Here is a 20,327-nt window from a genome sequence, read left to right as displayed (position 1 = left end):
TTTCTATATTTAAAAATGAATTGCCTATGAGAATATAATAAATACTAAATTATGCTAAACAGACATATTTTCCTGTCTTAAAGGTGAAACATGTAAAGCTTTTATCTTTTCTCTCAAAAAATAAAAAGATGGTCATCTATCAACATTCTGGTGCTACAGATCAAAATACATTAATATATCCAACACAAATAATAAAATTACTTTAACAATTACACTTTTTATTCCTGGGTTAAAATGTTCTGGACAATAAATGAGGAAACAATATGATGGCTTTTATTCATAGAAGTAAGATCAGTTCAATACTTGGTTGAATGTTTAGAAGGATTACTTCATTATCTGAGTTTTGATCATCCTTTTCTTATTTTAAATTTCTATATTTCTAAATATATTGTAGCCTTTCCAAAAAAGAGAAATTTTTAAAATATTCATTCAGCATAAATTCCAAGGAATAACTTTATTAATCTGAGGGGGAAACATAGAATTAAATTTCAAAGAGCAAGCTGCATTTCACTACTGACAATATCCAAATTTATGTAGTGTAATCACTTTCATTTAAGCATATCTGAGGACCTTCCTCTACCAGCATGCATACCTTCTCTATTGTCTATTATCTATTATCACCATCAGTTAACAATCTCACCATCTTTTCTTCTATTTCTTTTCATGTGAAAATATATGAGTAAAGAGTCTCAATGTTATACTATTGTTTTGCCTGTGAAAGTAGGATTTCTGCTTAACTGCAAGGCTAAGTGGTCAAACAACCTGGTTAAAAGTATAAGCAGGTAGTGACAGACTAGAAGACAAAACATCGAATCCTGAGACTCAGTTTGTATTGAATCTATATCCCACATGCCAAAATCATTTGGCTACCCATAGTTTAAGGGATCCAAGGGAACACTTCAAAGAAATAGATACAAGGGAGGATGAGACTTTGAACTAGGAGATTCTTTTAGAGTGGAAACACGAATTGCCAAAAAAATCCACAGATGTTCGCCACATGAACAGGTGAAAAAATACTACTCTTTCAAATATATTTATCAAAGTCTTTTCTGCCTTTCTGTAATTTCATTTTAAATGGGCCTTACTTTTCAGCTGTTCTCTGCTTAAAAACCCTACTAAGTAAAGACAGATTGTATGACTTCATTAACCGTGGTGAGCCAGAATCTCAAGGACTTTTCTGAGCCTCTTTTCTTGGCATATGTAATTTTCTAATTGCTGGTCTCTAAAGCAAGAACTTCAATTAGAAAAGTGTTATCTGAGGACACAACTCAACGGAACGTTATTTAGCATTTCAATTTGTTTCTAGCATTGAATGACCATAATGTAAATTCTACTTGAAAACTTGGTTTGTCATAATCACCTGCAATTGAGTTTATGGTTAATCCACAGGTATGGATTCCCTTTTTTCAAATCTTCATTGGACCATAAGCATACTCATTAGCACCCAGAAAAAGTTCATTGGAAATGCCCGTAATAGCAATTAACATAAGGAAGTCAGAACAGCATAGAATATTTTTTAAATGTATTCATTTATTTACTTATTAGTACCACTGTGGATTTATTAAGATGGTCTGTGGTAAAGATGACTACACATTCTTTTCTACTACTTCTGAAAGATGGTGTTTAATTCCCTTACCATGAATCTGAGCTGGCCTCAGTGAATTGTTTGGCCAATAGAATATTGCAGGAATGTTTTGAGATTTCTAAGCCTAAGTTGAAAGCCTCGCTGCTTCCATCTGGGCCTCTTGGAACACCTGCTGATTGAAATCACTTGCCAGTTTGTGAGGAAGCACATGCAGACCCATGGAGAGGCTCATCTGAGGCACCCAGATTACACCCTCACTGAGCTCCCAGCTGACAGCCAATACCAATTTGCTAGCCATCTGAGTGAGCCACCTTGGAAGTGAATCTTCCAGCTTCACTCCACCCATCCTAGTGATGCTACATCAAGCAGAAAAGCCATTCATGTCTAGATCTGCAAAAACTGCAGATTTGCGAGCAAAATTAATGACTGCTGTTATTTTAAGTTGCTAAATTTTAAGATAATTAGTAATACAGCAATAAGTAACCAGAGCAAGGACCATGGCTTAAGCGAAGTTATGCAAACAATAAGGGGTAAAAGAGATTAATTTTTTTTACTTATTCAGTGTATTGTTATTGATTTTATCATTATTCTCCTTAGAGTTCAGTTATTAATGCATATTCTTGTAGTCCACCAATACAGGTTTCTGTAAAACTTGAAATTTCTCTAAATTGTTTTCACTGATTGTCATGTCTTAAAGAGAACCCTCCAAGAGTTTCCTATCAGAAGTTTCCTTAGAGAACTTCCTCTACCCAGATAAGTCTTAGTATTGGGAACTAAGGACATATATCAGTCTGCTCAAAACATTATTCTACATAGGATAAAAATTAATATGAAATGAGGAAAGTGATGATAAAAAACACTGTTGACATAGTGAGAACATTAGTTCCACCAAACTCTTCCTCCCTACCTCAGTGGCTGACAACATCAACTACCCAGTTACTCAGAACCAAAAGGTAGGCATCCTCTATATCACTCACACTTTGATACTCAATTCACCATGGGTTACATCCAAACTATAGCTCATTCTTGCCCACTTATTTCCATCACCTTTGTAACCTCCACGGGTTAAGTCACTATCCTTTCTTACCTGCACAACCACAAAAACAGAATTCCCTAATTCCCTTTTTCTTCAATATAATCCATTCTCAAAGTGAAGCTAGAGTGATTTTTTTTTTAAAAGGAAAATGATACCTAGTGTACACTGCTGAAAATTCTAAAATGAAAACTCTACAGATCTTTGCAAGACCTGATCTCCAGTTATTTTGTCCAGGTATCTATGTTTTGACCATATCATCTTTTTTCTGTCCCTCAGACACTACACACATCTTTTCTTCCTTTTCTACCGCAGAGGCTCTTCATTAATGTCTTGAATACTCTAACCCAGTGGTCCCCAACCTTTTTGGCACCAGGGACCAGTTTCGTGGAAGACAATTTTTCCATGGACCAGAGTCGGGGGGTGGTTTGGGGATGATTCAAGTGCATCATATTTATTGTGCACTTTATTTCTATTATTATTACATTGTAATATATAATGAAATAATTATACAACTCTCCATAATGCTGACATGAGATGGAGCTGAGGAGGTAATGGGAGCAATGGGATGGGGAGCAGCTGTAAATACTGATGAAGCTTCGCTCACTCACCCGTCACTCACCTCCTGCTGTGCGGCCCGGTTCCTAACAGGCCATGGACCGCTACAGGTCCACGGTCTGGGAGTTGGGGACCCCTGTTCTAACCTGGATCTTCAAGTAGCAGACTTGTTTCTTAGATCTCAGATTTCAATCCAAGTAACCCTGACCATGAAGCAATATAAAGTTATTTCCCTTCTTCAGTATCATTCAATATTAGTTTCTTAATAAAACTAACCACAGTCTGAAATTACTTTGTTGATTTGTGATTTATTAAATATTCACCCTCTTCACTCAGTACACAATGCTGCAAGAATGGAGAATATACTCTTTGCTGTCCCAGAGCTGAGAAATGTCCTGGTTCATGGTAGGTTCTGCATACATATCTATTAGATGAACAAATGAATAATTCTTATATTTGTTTCTATGTGTCTCAAAGGACTTTGAACCCTACAATGGGCATAATGCCATAAATCTTCATTTAAATTTTGAAGAAATATAATGTTAGAAATCTTTATTTACCTTTTGTAAATGGCACAGAAACACCTAATGATTTTTTACTAAGTTCCTGTTAGGCAAAGATAAGGACAAAAAGTGAGCCAGTCTCTCAACTTTGAACTCACTATAATTTTCTATTGTTTTTATTGCTGTTTTTCCACTCAGATGTGTTCATTCGGATAGCAAGTCTCAGATGGTTTTTTAGAAAGTACCTCAAAAAGTTTAAACCCCATAACAAAGAAGAAAGGAAAAGAAATCTTATATATGAGAAGTTATGTCAGTCTTCTTTTATAGCAGCCATGTGCATTTGGGAAGAAATAATTTTGAAATAATTAACTTTTTAATTATCAACAAATGTTTCACAAAGAAACATCATGTGTTTAGCCAATTTCCTTCATTTAATACACGGTAAGAAATTGTGAAACATTAAATGAACTTTTTGAGGGGAATTAAAAAAAAAATTGAGGGCTTCCGGGCTTCCCTGGTGGCGCAGTGGTTGAGAGTCCGCCTGCCGATGCAGGGAACACGGATTCGTGCTCCAGTCCGGGAAGATCCCACATGCCGCGGAGCGGCTAGGCCCGTGAGCCACGGCCGCTGAGCCTGCGCGTCCGGAGCCTGTGCTCCGCAACGGGAGAGGCCACAACAGTGAGAGGTCCGCGTACCGAAGAAAAAAAAATTTGAGTCCTGTTAGGTTGAAATATTAAATTCTTAAAAAAAGCCATGGTGAAAATTTCAGTGCTGAAGGATGTTGGAAATCTTCACTAAGTCACTAATCAACAGATGTTTTATTTGATGTGTAAATTTGTTCTAAATATTTTTTTTATTTCTAAAAAATTAAATTAATAGAACTCTACTACTTCATCCCTCTCAAAAGCATACATAAGTACAGCAAGGAACTTGAGGAAAAACTTTCAGCAGTAGTTTATAACATTTGTACTTAATGACAGAAAATTATTTCAGTAAGTATGTTTATTGAATTTCCTGTGTTCAGAGCAAGTCATAAGGTGATTCCATCCTCTTTTTTAAATAAATCAGGGTACTGCTTATTGTAAAAAATGAATTGGCTAATAGTAATAATAAGGAAGAAAGAAAATCAGAGTTATAGCTAACAATGATTAAATGTTTACCATGTATCATGCACTACTAAATTATTTTCATTAATTTTGATAATTAGATAAATTAATTTAATCCTTATAATAACCTGACAGAGTATAAACTACTTTTATACCCAGACAGTAGTGCTAAGAGATGTTAAATAACTTTCCTTACCTAAGTCATATAGCCATTGTATTGAAACCAGCATCCAGACTAAGGTGGTTTGAATCCTGAGCAGAAGGTCCTGATTATTATGCTGTGCTGCCTCCCGATGGAAGTTTTAGGTTCTCAGCACATGTAGGTTTATCCAGTATAGCCCATTAGAAGATCATGATCTTTGGACTTAGGCACAAATGTATACCAGTTCTGTCACATATTATTTTTTTTTAATCATTTTGAAGTCCTCTAGTTTTTCTGAGTTTTATTTTTCTGTCTTCAGTAAAAAATGATCTTTCCCACCTCTCAAGAGTCATTATAAGAATGAAATATTTTTACATAATAAGAAGTGTCCAGCATTGTGCTTGACATGAGCTTGGTGATTAATAAATGTTAATTTCCATTCCTTACTTTTTAATATGACAAGGAATATTTATAGAAGTTAGAGTCTATGACACAGTCATCATACATGATTTCAAGGTCTAGAGAGGCCAATAAACATTGTTTATTAAAATAGAACTGACTTCCTAAATAATCTGAATGCTCTTTTGACTGAGATAACAAACTGTCACTAATAAAGGAATGCACCCAAGGTTGTCTCATAGGTTTTACTCTGAGATATCATTCACAGAAAGCTGAAAAATGTTTAATCTATATTTGGAAGTGAGTTCAAAGTTGTAATAAATTATGATTGATAGCAGTTCTGGGTTAATGGTAGTGATGTCTGTTCAGAATTTCAACAGAAAATCATGCAGTAGACCTGCATGGACATAAGGAAATAATAAGACTACTGAAAACGGCTGTGCTGGTGTGTCCAGCAAAAGAACACCCAGTATACTGGGTGAGTGGGGATCGAAACTTAGCCAATATTCTATGTGCCAAGCATTCCAGTTAAGCACTAGAAATACAGAACAACAATACCATAAAAAGTAAGATCAGTGAATGCTCAAATACATCCTCTCCATTCCCTGAACAAAGTCACAGGGTGCCGGGGACCCAAGTTTTCAGGACTTTGTGTGTTTTTACCCTTAGATCTAGTTGCACAAATATGTATTTTAGATAAAATTATTTTCTGCTTAATACACTACTAATTAATACATAATATAGAAAATTAATGAAAGATAATTATAATTTTGATATGTCTTTCTTGATATGGGGTGTGCTGATATGCATATAACTTTTCCCCCAGAAATAAGGTTCATATCATACATGCTATCTTATAAACTTATTTTGTCAATTAATAATATTTTTCATTATTTCCAGTGTTACTAAATATTATTTTCAACATGTTTTAATGTTTGAAAAGCACAGATATTTTATATCATAACTTATTTTTATAGTTTATAATTTGATTTTTCTCTTACATAGTTCTTGTGCTAACATCTTTCTTTGAATTATTTGATCTTTGCATAAAAAGCTAAGGATTAAATAATTAGCTTATGAATATAGACATTTTACGTTTTTCTTTGTTCGGTTTACATAAATTGCCACATTTTTCCTTAGAAATATTGTGCTCTTTTACATACTCAATAGGCACATATTAGAATGTCATTCCACCACAGCCTCATAAAGCCTTGACATATTATTTTTTATCTTCAGAAACTGGACAAATGCTATCTTATTATAATTTTAATTATATATTATTTCTCCAGAAAGAGCCATTTGCTTACGTGCTTTTGCAAATTACCTAATCATAAATTGTAACTATCCTTCTGTTGGGTTATTCATTTTTTCTTAAAGTTTTAAAAGTGTTAATTTTTTTTTTCCTGGAAAAAACATTGAAATAAAGAAAATCTCAGTTACAGCTCAAAGTATTTTTATAAGTTAAACACATTAATATGACCATAACACAGATGAACATATGGAACGTTACCAACACTTCAGAAGTCTCTCTTTGCATTCTGCTATACATTTATGCCCCCAAAGGTAACCACTATTCTGATTTCTACTACCATAAAGGGTTTTGGTATGTTTTTGAACTTTGTGTAATTGAAATTATAGCGTCTGGCTTTTTTTTAATCCATACTTTTTAGGATTGATCCAAGATTTTGCTAGTAGCAGGAATTATTTTTTCTTTTTATCACTATGTGTAGAAGCATGAGTTCACCACTCTTACTTACTTATTTTATGAACTGGCCACAATATATTTATATATTTTACTGTTTATGGACATTTAAGTTGTTTCCAATTTTTGCTTGTCTTGAATTAAGTGGCTATAAATATTCTTGTATATATCTTTGGGAGCACATACTTATCTATTTCTGTTGTGTGTATACATAGGGGAGGAATTACTGGTTCACAGGATTTGCTTATTTTCAACTTTAATAGATATTGACAGTGTTTGCAAGTGGTTGTACCCATTTACACTTCTAGTAGGAGTGTATGAAAGTTCTTGTTGCCCTACCTCCTCATCAACACTGCCTCCTCACCAACAAATAGTCATCTGGTACATATTTGTAATTTATTGTGGTTTAACTAGGCATTTCCCTGATGACTAATGATGTTGAACAATATGTTCACTGTCCAGAAGGATCTGCCCTTTACAAAGGTAATATTCAAATCTTTTGCCTATATTTCTATTAGATTTTCAGCCTTTTCCACGTAGATTTGTGAATTCTTTATAAAATCTTAATATTAGTGTGCATTGCAAATATTTCCTCCCACATTCTGTTCTTTCATGGTTATACTGGTTTACTTTTGAAGAACCAGTAATTTTTGATGCTATACTGGACATTAAAGACAGTGTATATTTTTGCAAAATATTATTTCCTTCATCCAGGGTTTCCAAATTTATTTGAACAGTATTTAACAAATTATCATCTTATAATTATTTCTGACGTGGCCCTTTATCCTGATTATTTAGGTATTTCTATTTGTAATTATTTGCTTTTTACACTCACCTTTTTTCTTGATTAAGAAAAAAGGTTATAGATTGTTATAGATTTACTATTTTATTATTTTGTATTTATTAATTTTTCAAATTATTCATTTATTTCCTCTTCCATCTTTATTAATACTTTTTCCACCTTTCTTTATATTTATCTCAGCCATATTTTTCTATCGTTTTTCATTGAATGCTTAAGTCTGTTATTTTAAATATTTGTTATTTAGAAAATGAAAGTGTTTAGGGCATATATCTTCATCTGAGAACTTCTTTAACTGGGTGCCTAGAAACATACGTTGTGCTTTTATTATACTTCTTTCTAGACAGTATGCAAACTAGGTATTGGTTTTCACTCTGCCAACAGGAATTTTTAAAAAGAGAGCTTTGGATGTTTTTGTTTGGATTTTTTGTAAATTCAAGGTGGTTGATATTACTAATTTTTAACACCCTTTATTTTTTAGAGCAGTTTTAGGCGCACAGTGAAATTGAGAGGAAGGTACAGAGATTTTCCAAATAGCCCCTCTCCTCTACCCCCCGCCACATGCACACTCTTTTCTTACCAATATTCCCCACCAGGCTGGTATGATTTGTTATAATTGATGAACCCTACACTGACAAATCATTATCATCCAAAGACCATAGTTAACATTAGGGTTCATGTATACTCACTTGTGATTTCATTGCATTATGACCAGAAAATACAGTATGTACTATTTCTGTTTTTTATAGGGTTTCTTGAAATATAAACAGATCTTATCAGGGTCTGTTTTCATGTTTCATGGGCATGAGAAATGAAAGCACATTGTTTATATTCAGGGCATAAAATATATTTGAAGGTGTGTGCGTGTGTGTTTATATGTGTATGTGTGTGTGAAAAGATCCAAAGTAAAATAAAGAGAATTTTATGTCTCCTTCTCTATTAGTTTACAGTATTCTAAGTGTTATTAATATTCTCAATATTTTCACTTGTTTATGCCTATGTAAACAGTAATAGACTGAGTTTGTTTCCTACAATTATTTTGTTTATTCCTTTTTGTATTCATGGAAATTTTTGCTTTCTGAATTCTGATTCATACAGAAAATTTCTTTATATGTTCCTATTGTAGATTTTTGCAGTTTATCATTGTAAAGTTCTTTGCTTCAGTTTATACTTTTTGTATTAAATTTGACCTCTTAATACTAATATCACTATTGATTTCTTTTGATTTACATTTACCAAATAGTTTTTTTTCTTAAATTTCCAAGTAATTATATAGCATATGGCAGGGGATGGAGCTTTTATTTTTGATCAAATATGAGAGCATTCACTCTTTCAAAACAACTGAATCTCATTTACAAATATTGATATGTCAAATATTTTTGTGTTTAGATAAATCTTACATAGTAATATATTTGCTTCCAGTGCTTCTTTCTTTTTCCTATTTTGCTCAGTAACCTTCGGGGTCATGTTCCTACTATGACATGTTTCTACTTTTCAAGTTCTTCCCTTGATTTGATTAATATTATCACATTTTACAATTATTCTTTACACTTCGGGTTTTTGACTATTCTTCCTTTCACTGAAAATGATTTTTTGTTGTTGAATTCTTTTATTGTTTAATTTGTTTGTTTATAGGGTAACAGCTAAGAATTGGGGTAGAAATACCTTTACAGGACTGATTTTTAACGGAAATTACATTGCCTGTTTTAAATAAATTGTGAAGTTTTTATCTTGGTTCCAACTGAACCACTGGCTTGTAGTGAGTGGTGTAGAATGCAGTTCTACCCATCAGGTGGCCATACCCAATGTATACTGTTATGACTAGGGAAAAAACAAAAAGTAGTCTGTTAATTATGAACTGACAAACACATGTTAATTAATGAAATCATTTATACAAAAGATATATAAGCAGCATAAATAAGGACCATTGCATTCAGGAGAAATTACAGAAATCATAGATATTTTGTAATTAATAAATGACTGATCTGTGTCTCTAACTCCATTCCTTTTAGCAGAGTGTCATCAGAATGAGGGGTTTGTTTCAGAAGACTGTATTCTATCCTGACTCTGCTTTTTAATTGACTTTGTAATTGCTACTGAAATACTTTCCTATGCATTGGCTGCCGTATTTGTAAAACTGAATATTGATGATATTGTTCATATTAGTTTGTGTGGGTATTTTTGGAAATGCTTTGTAAAGTTTTATTCAAGTAACTATTATTTGAATTAATATAACTTCTGGAAAAATACGAACAAGAAAAGTAAGCCAATATTCAATAACAACAAAAAATAAACTTGTATTATTTTAGTTAGTAATACAGCAGAGGTTATAAAAATACCCATGGCATATAATTCAAGTGGTGTGTTCTAGTACACTGCCCATAGCCACTCTTAACTTGTATTCTAATGACCTCATCTCCTCCCACTAGTATGTTTTCTTAGTCCACCTGCTAAACTGTTGTGCAAATTTGTTCTTGGTTGTTAATCAGTTTAACCAACCCGCAGAGAATATGAAAAATTTTCAGTGATGATTAACCTCACTCCTCTATAGATATTATCAAGGACATTATGCCTATCATTATTATTTTTTAAATTCTCATTTTAAATGTGTTATTAATCCTCCTTTTCTCCAGATGACAAAAGCAAAGCTGGGTGATTATTTAACAACCAAGCACCACCAGCTGGTACTACAGGCTGGTGGAAGTTACCATGTGTTACCACTTCATCCTACCATAAATCCTTAAAAATGAGAATGTGAAAAGCAAATTGAGTTCATTAATGCCTTTCAATATGAACCTTAGAGAAACATCAACATTTAAATGCTATAACCAAACATCAAGGAGATGGGGTGGGAAATGAAGGATATCAAGAAAAATTGATATACATTAATTAATTTAGCTAGTTATGTGGCTTTCATCCTAAGTGTCCTCTGAAAGTGTCAAGATGCCAGACTTAGAATTTAAATGCAAACAATGCATCCTTATTAATGTCAAAAAAGATTAGTCCAATTATAAAGATACAGAAGCAATGAAAAAAATTATACAACAGAGAATGAGCAGTGTGCATTAAAAAGCTTATTTTGGTCCTTTTTATATTTATGTCACTGCTTTATTGCTGATATTAGAACAATTCTGCTTTATATGGACCAGTGAGTAGTTTCTTTTCTTCCATTAATTCTAAAGTGTAGGCTCTATTATTAACTCATAAACTACTCCATTGACTCACCTCTTCTCAATACTCAGGGAGAAGTTAGGCTAATTTTAGATTTGACACTTTAAACCATTATTCAATTATAGAATAAAAACCTCCTACAGTATAAAACAAAAATGTAACAAAAATGTTTTAGATAAGTTTTAATTTTGAAAAACAATATAAACAGGCTTTTTTGCATTAGTCAATATACTTTATTGAATCAGTTATTTTGAGTTATAGATGAATTATAAATTCCACTTTGCTGACAAGATTAAATAAGGTCAGATCTGAGACAAATGTGAAGGGCTAATCGGATAGTAACTTTCTTACTACTTGTCCCCCTATTACTCCCTCCTGTAGTAAACTAGGACTGTTTTCTTAGCTCTGACTTAGGGAACTGACACCCCTTCCATGAAGCTCTCTTTTGGATTATTGTGACCTCTGTACTGCTCTGAGCAGTAAGAAAAAGGGTCTAGCCACTCTAACTAGGTGTGGCTGCTCTCATTTTCCCTCTTTTACTCTGCTCCTCCAGGCCACTGGGAATTTGGGAGGCAATAGCATAAAGCATGAATAGATGCTCCCTTCATCCTTCCTGCCCTTTGGAGGGAGGTCACACTGCCTTTGAGAACTCTCTGACAGGGTTTTGGGCAAATGAACAGTTTTAACACTCAGCTGGCTCCTTGCACATAACTTTATATTGTAATACTTTATTTTGATGGTCATAATTAGAAAGAAATAGAAAATATTCTGGTATGGTGTGATAGCCTCTAACTGAGAAAGAAGGTAAAAGGGCAAAAGAAGATCCAGACTGGTGTCATAAAGGAACAGAAAACTGAAGGCTTCTACGGCCAGTTTGACCTCACGTAGATGCTGTGAGTGGTGTGGAGTGGTGTGGAACACTGACTATCATGAATGTATAATTTAATTTTTTAGCACTCTTTAGCAATTTAAATTATCGTCTGTATATGTCAAGTCTACTGGAATTCATTTTGTTTCTGAATGTTAAAAACAGAAAGTAGATAATTTTATCATTCTAAATGAGATAAAAATAGACAATTTTTAAATGAAATTCTTTTTAAACATTCACTTATCAGTTGTTTGCTTGAAGCTCAGATAATCATTTTTCCCCAAATATGTTTTTAAAGTCTGACTATATTTCCAAACCATCTTTAAGGGCCTTTCTAGTGTCCTGTCACTTCACTGTTCTACTCCTCATTTCAAGGACCATTTGACAATTTTCCCTTTACAGGTCCCAGTTTGTAGTTTTGGTCCTGTCCCAAATTAGATCCAGTGTTGGCACCTGGGCTTTTTTTCTTGTGGTTCTCCAAAATCACTGACTTTAGAAACTTAGTTCTCATGATTGAGTCTTTACTTTGTTCCTTTTGCTAAGCCACAGTTCTGATAACATTACTCCAATTCTTCTAAGACTGTTAATACTAGATCTCTACATGATGCCTTGCTATCAACCTTTCCCAATAATAAGACTAACATTTATGTAATACTACTCTAAGCCATTTTTATATATCATCTTCTGTAACTATTATTATAATCCTCTATTGCTGGGACAGTTTAAGAAACTGAAGCACAGAGTAATTAAATAATTTTCCAAGATCACAGAACTAAACACTCAGAAGAGCTGGGATTTGAATCTAGGCAGCCCAGGTCTTCAGTATATGTTGGGAGAGCACCCTGTTAATTTTCTAGTCTCCTTGGTTCATCACATAACTTTCTTCTAACCTCATTTCCATGTCAGCCTCTCTGTCCCTGGTCCCACTGGAGCACCTACCCATTACCTTTTCTAGAACTCCCTGACACGTCTATAGCTATACTATCAGTATTGTCACCTCACTATATACATTTGAGGCAAGTCAATCCCCTTCTCTTCAATTTGGCTTAGGAAATACACTGCAAATATATATATATATAATGCCTTGCCCTCCATGAGTGTACTAGTGGTAGAAACTGTTCAGGAAACAAAAATACCAGAGTGTGATAAGAATAAGATTTAAAACACTAGAAACAAAAAGATTAAAGCCTAGAAATAAACTAGTAGTAGAGTTAGTAGCATGTTGAAATTACTTAAACAAGAGCATTGGTGGCTATACAACTGGAGTGGAGTTGGAGGAGGGGAGTAAGAACTTGAAAGTTTAATCCACAGGATTTAATGGTCAATATATAGTGTTGATTTAAATTCTCTAATTTGAGCAGAGTTGTTTGGGTGTTACAGTAGAAGTGTGGTAGGGGTTAGAAAACGAATTTAATTTAGAAGCTATTTAATCTGATATAACAGGTTTGGAGTGAAAGCAAGTGAAGTGTGAAAGGGCACATGAAATAGGGAGTGGAGGAGGGAGAGGAAGGGGGAGGGAGGGAGGGAGAGAGAGAGGGAACTGAGCTTGAGATATACAGATTTCACTTTTTTTTTTTTTTTTTGCGGTACGTGGGTCTCTCACTGTTGGGGCCTCTCCCATTGTGGAGCACAGGCTCCGGACACACAGGCTCAGCAGTCATGGCTCACGGGCCCAGCCACTCCGCGGCATGTGGGATCTTCCCGGACCGGGGCACGAACCCATGTCCCCTGCATCTGCAGGCGGACTCTCAACCACTGTGCCACCAGGGAAGCCCTCACCTTACTTCTTGACTTCTTACTACTGAGTCTGCTTGCCAACACTTGCCCACAAAGACAGAGTCATTAAGTGGCTGGGCAGGTGTATGCACCTTCCGTTCTGACCTGCACCCCTGGCTAACCCGCTGTTCCTTTGACACCAGCAGACAAAACTAACTTAAGTTAAAAAATTAGTCTACTACAAAATGAATAGAGCTATTTGACCTTGTTCTGCATTTTACCTATGGAGATAAAGAATAATATTTATTGAACACTTCCCATGTTCAAACAGAATATTATCAGATTCTAACATGTTATCTCACTGACTACTACAGGACCCTATGAGGTACGTAATATTATTATCCTTATTTGCAGATAAGTTATTGAAGCTTAGAATTTAAATCCATTACCCTAAACAATTGGTGAATGACAGAGCCATTTCTCTAATCCAGCTGTTTGATTTCAAAGCCCAAGTGTTTAAACATTATCCTAAATGGCTTCTCCAAATTCTTCCTGATTCCAGTTGGATAACACAAGATCACCTCTCTGTAGTCTACATTATGATAAAATTAAAACTCTGCAAAATTTAATTCTAGAACTTTTATGTGTGGCTTGTGCAGAAAGCTTAGATTACTAGCTCACTCTCTGAGACATATTAATGCTTCCTATAAGCATTTTTCCACCCTATTCTTGAACAGACTATGCTCTTTCTTATACCCACATTTTTGCTCAAGCAACACATGGAGGTCTTCATATCCAATACTACTACCTTTAAATGTCATCTCTTTGGTGAAGCCTTCCCCACACTATCACCTCCAAAAGATTGTTAAATTCTACATTTTTGCAACTGAAGCACTTTGTATAGAACTTCATTATCATGCTGACCTCATTATCTTTTGTGCTTCCATATCTGATTCTCTCCTTAAACGAAGCACATTTCAAGAATCTTGTTTTATTCATTTCCAAGTCCTCTTCAAACACAGGGTCAGTTATTATGCTGGCGCTGAATCCCATTTGGAGAACCAGAAGCTAAAGACGGGCTATTTGCTGAGAAGCTCTGCGATTCCTTTTTACTCCCCTTCTATTAATCTCAGAAACGGCAGTTAGGACCACTCAGTGGGCAGAGAAAGGGTGGGAAACGAAATACCCTGGCGGAAGCAGCTTCTAGGACACGTTGGGACATTGGACAGAGTACAGTGAAAGGAAAGAAATTCCTATCACTGGGCTGCTTTTTCATCAATTAATCTCTAAATTATTATACGTGTAGTAAATGACTGTACCCGTTCTTCTCTTGAAAGAAATTTCTAATAGAGAAGAAGATAAAAATGACTTTAAAATACTGGAATATTTGAGGGAAAGGATTACTGTCTGGTAGTGGAGAAATAAATACGACTTTAAATAGGAGAGACCAGAAGTACAGTGAGACCACTTTTGCCTTCTTTTTGAAATAATGCAATCATTGTCTACAATAAAGAACAAGAACTTCAAAATTTTTATGAGCCTCCCTCTGGTTCTGACATATTTTGACAAACATTATGTTCTTAATTATTTGTCAGGGAATAAAACATTAGGCAATGCACTTGAGACCAAATATTGAAGATAATAAAAAGAAATGCAGAAGGAAAGTAACATTTGGAATGCTTTTAAATAGCATGTAAGATTCTTTCTTTAGGGGGAAAACATTATATGAGATATATGCCCTCAATGTTTTAAAGTATTAAATAATTCAAGACAACAAATACTATATAAATTATACAAAGCAATGATTATAGATAAAGTATTCAGTCATAATGCCATTATAGAGGGAAATGGGATGAGAGAAATTAAGAGATGAGTTTTAAATAGCAATGCTAAAAGATGAGACCTAAGTCATAAAATATAAACTATATTTGCCATATATGGTTTATCTGATCAGACCTAAAGAATGTTCACAGCTCAGAGATATTTTTTAATAAATTAATATAATGAGAAAGAAAAGGAGAGTAGTACCCTGAGGCAACATTAGTTCAACAAGTTGGTAGATCAGGTTAGGCTGGGTGACAGCCCATTGATTAATTAGAATAGTGCTGCCAGGTCAGACTAATTAAAAATATGTTTGTTTTCTATTAAAAAATGTTTATAATGTAAAACAATCAGCCTACACGCATAATGCTTGCAACTTACTCTAACTCTGATTCATGAATAGGTAACAAGTTCAAACTGATGCCTCAGATAAGCTAGGTGACCACTTCAGCCAAAGCAAAAGAAATAAAACGTAGGAAATATAATTTCCCTCGAGAAAATCCAGGGAGGCAATTGAGAATTAAGAAGCTGTATAAGAGTAGTAGAGTTAGGAAGCAGGATCTGGAATTAGGTAACAGGGCACTGAAGGTTGTCTGTAATCAATGATACCGATAAAAATTGATTTACTAAAGACTGGTGGAGGCTGTAAAAGGTGATGTTGCTACCTGAAGCAAGAAGAATGGGTTATTGTCTCGGTAAAAGCTGACCTGGTCATCTCTAAAGATGGTAGTGGAATCCATGTAAATTCTCCTTGTGAGAAGTTTTAGTTGTGCCTTCCAGGTCATTTTAAAACACTCTCAAGGGATACACGTTTGTATCTCAATTAACAAAATAAAATTCTCACTAAGATGACACAATTTTTTTAAGCTCAAGTCTTATTCTAGGGGCTTCCCTGGTGGCACAGTGGTTAAGAATCCGCCTGCCAATGCAGGAGACACGGGTTCGACCACTGGCCCGGGAAGATCTCACATGCCACAGAGCAACTAGGCCCGTGAGCCACAACTACTGAGTCTGTGCTCTAGAGCCCAAGAGCCATAACTATTGAGCCCACATGCCACAACTACTGGATCCCACGTGCCTAGTGCCCATGATCCACAACAAGAGAAGCCACCAAAACAACAGAGTAGCCCCCGCTCACCACAACTAGAGAAAGCCTGTGCACAGCAACAAAGACCCAAAGAAGCCAAAAATAAATAAATTAATTAAATTAAAAAAATATATATATATAAAAGGGCTCCCCTGGTGGCACAGTGGTTGAGAGTCTGCCTGCTGATGCAGGGGACACGGGTTCGTGCCCCGGTCCAGGAAGATCCCACATGCCGCAGAGCGGCTGGGCCCGTGAGCCATGGCTGCTGAGCCTGCACGTCCAGAGTCTGTGCTCCGCAACGGGAGAGGCCACAACGGTGAGAGGCCCACGTACCGCAAAAAAAAAAAAAAAAAAAAAATCTTATTCTAAGGAAACTATTAAATGCTTGGTGAATGAGAAAACAGCTATAGGAAAAATATTTGGGTATTAATTTTAATGTTTTATTATTACTTTAAAATATATTCTGTCAACACTAAGAAAGTTCAAATGATTCAAAAAACTTAACTAGAAACCTACTACATTCCCTAGGGAAACTAAGATACTTCTACATGAAGTTGAAACAAGTATCTTTTCTTTTAGTTTTGAGCAGTGTTAAACATTTCCCCTAAGGAATTTTAGCAACAGTAGAACATTATTTTTAAATTAACTTTTTCATTAAATGCTTGTTTCCCTTGAAAAGGGAGCAGCTGTTAGTGCTGGCAGACTTTTTCCCCCCAATCTATGAGTTCAAATCAAAAACAATTTGTTTTGTGAATAATCTCCTGTATGACAATTTGTCTACAAATATGTCACTGCCTGTTTACCCCAGTGTGTGTCAAATGGATTTAGCCCCTTATTTGCAGAGAAGAGAGTAAGGCAATTTTGACAGCATCCCTGCCTGCAGGCCTGGCACTGCAGCCTCTCCCTCAACTTCCTGTTGCCACTAAGTACCACAGGGAGTGAGAAGCCACACACCATGCAGAGTGTGGGCTTCGCAGGACTAGGCCAGCTACAAAATTAAAGACCTGTGCTCTCACCGAGAGAGTAGAGAGCTGTTCACACAGAGGCCGATCTTTCTGTATAGCACTTTGATTAAGTCTAGGAAGATCCTTAATAGACTGCCATTTACTAGAAAGGAACCTTTTAAAGACAAGTATTGGGGGGATGGAGTTTGATTTTTTTCCCTTCTATCAGCTCCCTCTATACTGAACAGCTGATGCTTGCATTAAAGGAAGATCAAATAAAAGCCTTACTCAGCATTTACCAGATTTCCAGGAAGGAAAAAAATTGTCAGCTTTAGCTTACTTACGTATCAGTATATCCTTCTATATGTCAGCTTATGTCACTCTGTGTGATGTATGATTCACCCTGTGTATTTAGTATTATAAGGAGCAAGCCTCCTTCCCATCCCTGGGTATAGTTCACTCCTTTTACATAAGCACTTGTGCTATGAGAATACATTCACAAGACTGACCTGAGCTTGTGAACCCAAGAACCACACTAGGTTGTTTCTATGGTCTTGGATTACTTAGATAGATCCTGACATTGTTATTTTGGGACAAGTGATGAATGTTCCTTTTCATAGTACTCAGCAACAACATTAGTGTTATGATAACTGAATTACTAATCTCTATTCCTTTTCCAAATGTTTGTTCTTCTATATTATTATTTTTTCAAAATCAAGATGTAGGAAGGAAATGGCAAGCCCAATTGAGAAATGATTTAAAGGGCAAAACTTAGTGTAGGGCATGTGTCTACTTACTACATTAATATATATTATAGATCCCTATTTATTAATGGCTTCAGATGTAGTTTCAAACTAAAATTTAAGACTAAGGGCAATTGAAAGATATTTATCTCAAGCCTCAAGTATCATGAAGGCAAAATTCTGAGCAAAAATGCCAATGTCATTTATTTTACACTGATAACTCTTATATATATATTATGATTTTACACAGGGACAGGGGTTGGAGGAAGTCCACACTACTTCCTCCTTTAAATGTACTTGTGAAACTAAAAGTTTTACACTATACACAGAATTTTTCATGAAGGAGAAGTCCTATCTACCTACCTAGACTGGTTTCTGTTCAGATGCCATCATCATAGGAAAATAATAATATATTAATAGAAGGGCCCCATTAGGAAAAAAGAGTATCCCTCTATCTCAGCTATAATGACTGCCCTAAAACACCTTAAAACCAAATGTGCTGTGTGGAGGGGTAAAAGCATCTTCTTTTTTTTTTTTTTTTTTTTTTTACATGTAGAAAAATCTTATTGAAGATATAGAGACTATTCAATAAATACTTAGAAAAATCAGATACAACTTTGAGATAACATTTGAAAAAATGATTCCCTTTTAATTCTATGTACAGGGAAAGACAATTGTATAAAGCAACAGAAATGCATAGTAAACTTTTGGAAAAAATAAGCAAAAGGTGAGGCAGAGGGAAGCATAAAATTTCACATATTAACAGTGAGGCCAGGGATATATGGATAAAGATAATGGGTTGAGCATACCCATTAATTTTTGCTTTGGACTAAAAGGAGACAAAAGGATTTTCAAAGAGTCATAAACCTACAAGGATAAATAAAACAGTGAAAGATAAAATAGCAACTAAGTTTTTGGAATCTGGAATGATGAAAGATGCATGTGCCTGACAGCATATCAAAGAGAGCTGAATCCTATGCTGGCAGTGGGGAAAGTTGAGTAATACAATTTACACAACAGAACCACAAAAAGATGCAGAGATTGGCCACACTGGATGCTTCCTAAAATGTGGAAAAAGGCAGAGAGAAAACAAGAGAATTTTATGAAAGAATGTTGAAGAAGCAGTAAGAATCCCTCTCTGTCCACCCATCCAGCTCTGTGAATTCCTGTGCTGCTGGACACTCTAAGGCACAGCCAGGTGCTCCCTTATGAATGACCTGTGACCCCACTGCTGTGACAGCTGCCTCAGACAGACTTCAGTGTAAGTCCCCTCGAGGATTACCTCAGTTTACAGAAGGCCATTTAATCCAAGGTCTCATCTGTACTTGGGGTGGCCAACATCTAAAGACTAACCAACACCAGAGAGAGGTTCAGACCAGATAAAGGCCTAAGTATTTAAGCCCAAGGAGGGACAACTTTGAAGAGTTGTTCTCATTCCAGAGTTCTCTGTAGGGTCAGCCAAGTGTTTTGGGGACTACATCGCAGCTTGACGTTTCCCTGTATACGAATATAATTTCTTCCCTTTCTGTTTACAGGTATTGAACCTGTGGAGTGGCCTTTAAAAACATCCTACACGTAAATCCGATCTTAGAGCCTCCTTCCCCAACATCAAACCTACGACAATGACTCTTCCTAATCTCCAAAGAATACTAGTGACTTATTCTTAAGAGTTTGTAAGGCAAAGGGCCTTTTCTTGAAAGGGGAAGAATAATAGGGAGAGTTGAGGGCAAGGAATTCTATACTTAATAAAAGTCAAATAACTGAATATTTATATGCAGAGACAGGAGAGATACAAGCCTTCTTCCTTCAAAGATTACCCTTAGGGTAGTCAGGTAAAGCCTTCTCTGGAGAATCTGAAAAGCCCAACAGGAAAGACATAAATATGCCTATATTAATATTAGATTGCCCAACCAGATCACCTTACAGTAAAGCCCAAAGATGAGTGTCATGACAGCAAAGAGCTTATAATTAGCTATTTCAAAGATTTAGAAGAAAATCAGAGATAAACAAGTATATATAGAAACCTTCTAACATGATAAATACCAGGATGGAGATATATTAAATCAAACTGGAGAAATCAGAAACTAAGAATTAGGAAAATAAAATCATTAATATTCTCAGAAAGAGAAGGTATTATATATATATATGCA

This window comes from Mesoplodon densirostris, chromosome 12 (genome assembly GCF_025265405.1).
Source record: "Mesoplodon densirostris isolate mMesDen1 chromosome 12, mMesDen1 primary haplotype, whole genome shotgun sequence".
Taxonomy (NCBI): domain Eukaryota; kingdom Metazoa; phylum Chordata; class Mammalia; order Artiodactyla; family Ziphiidae; genus Mesoplodon; species Mesoplodon densirostris.
This window is presented reverse-complemented; position numbering follows the sequence as displayed.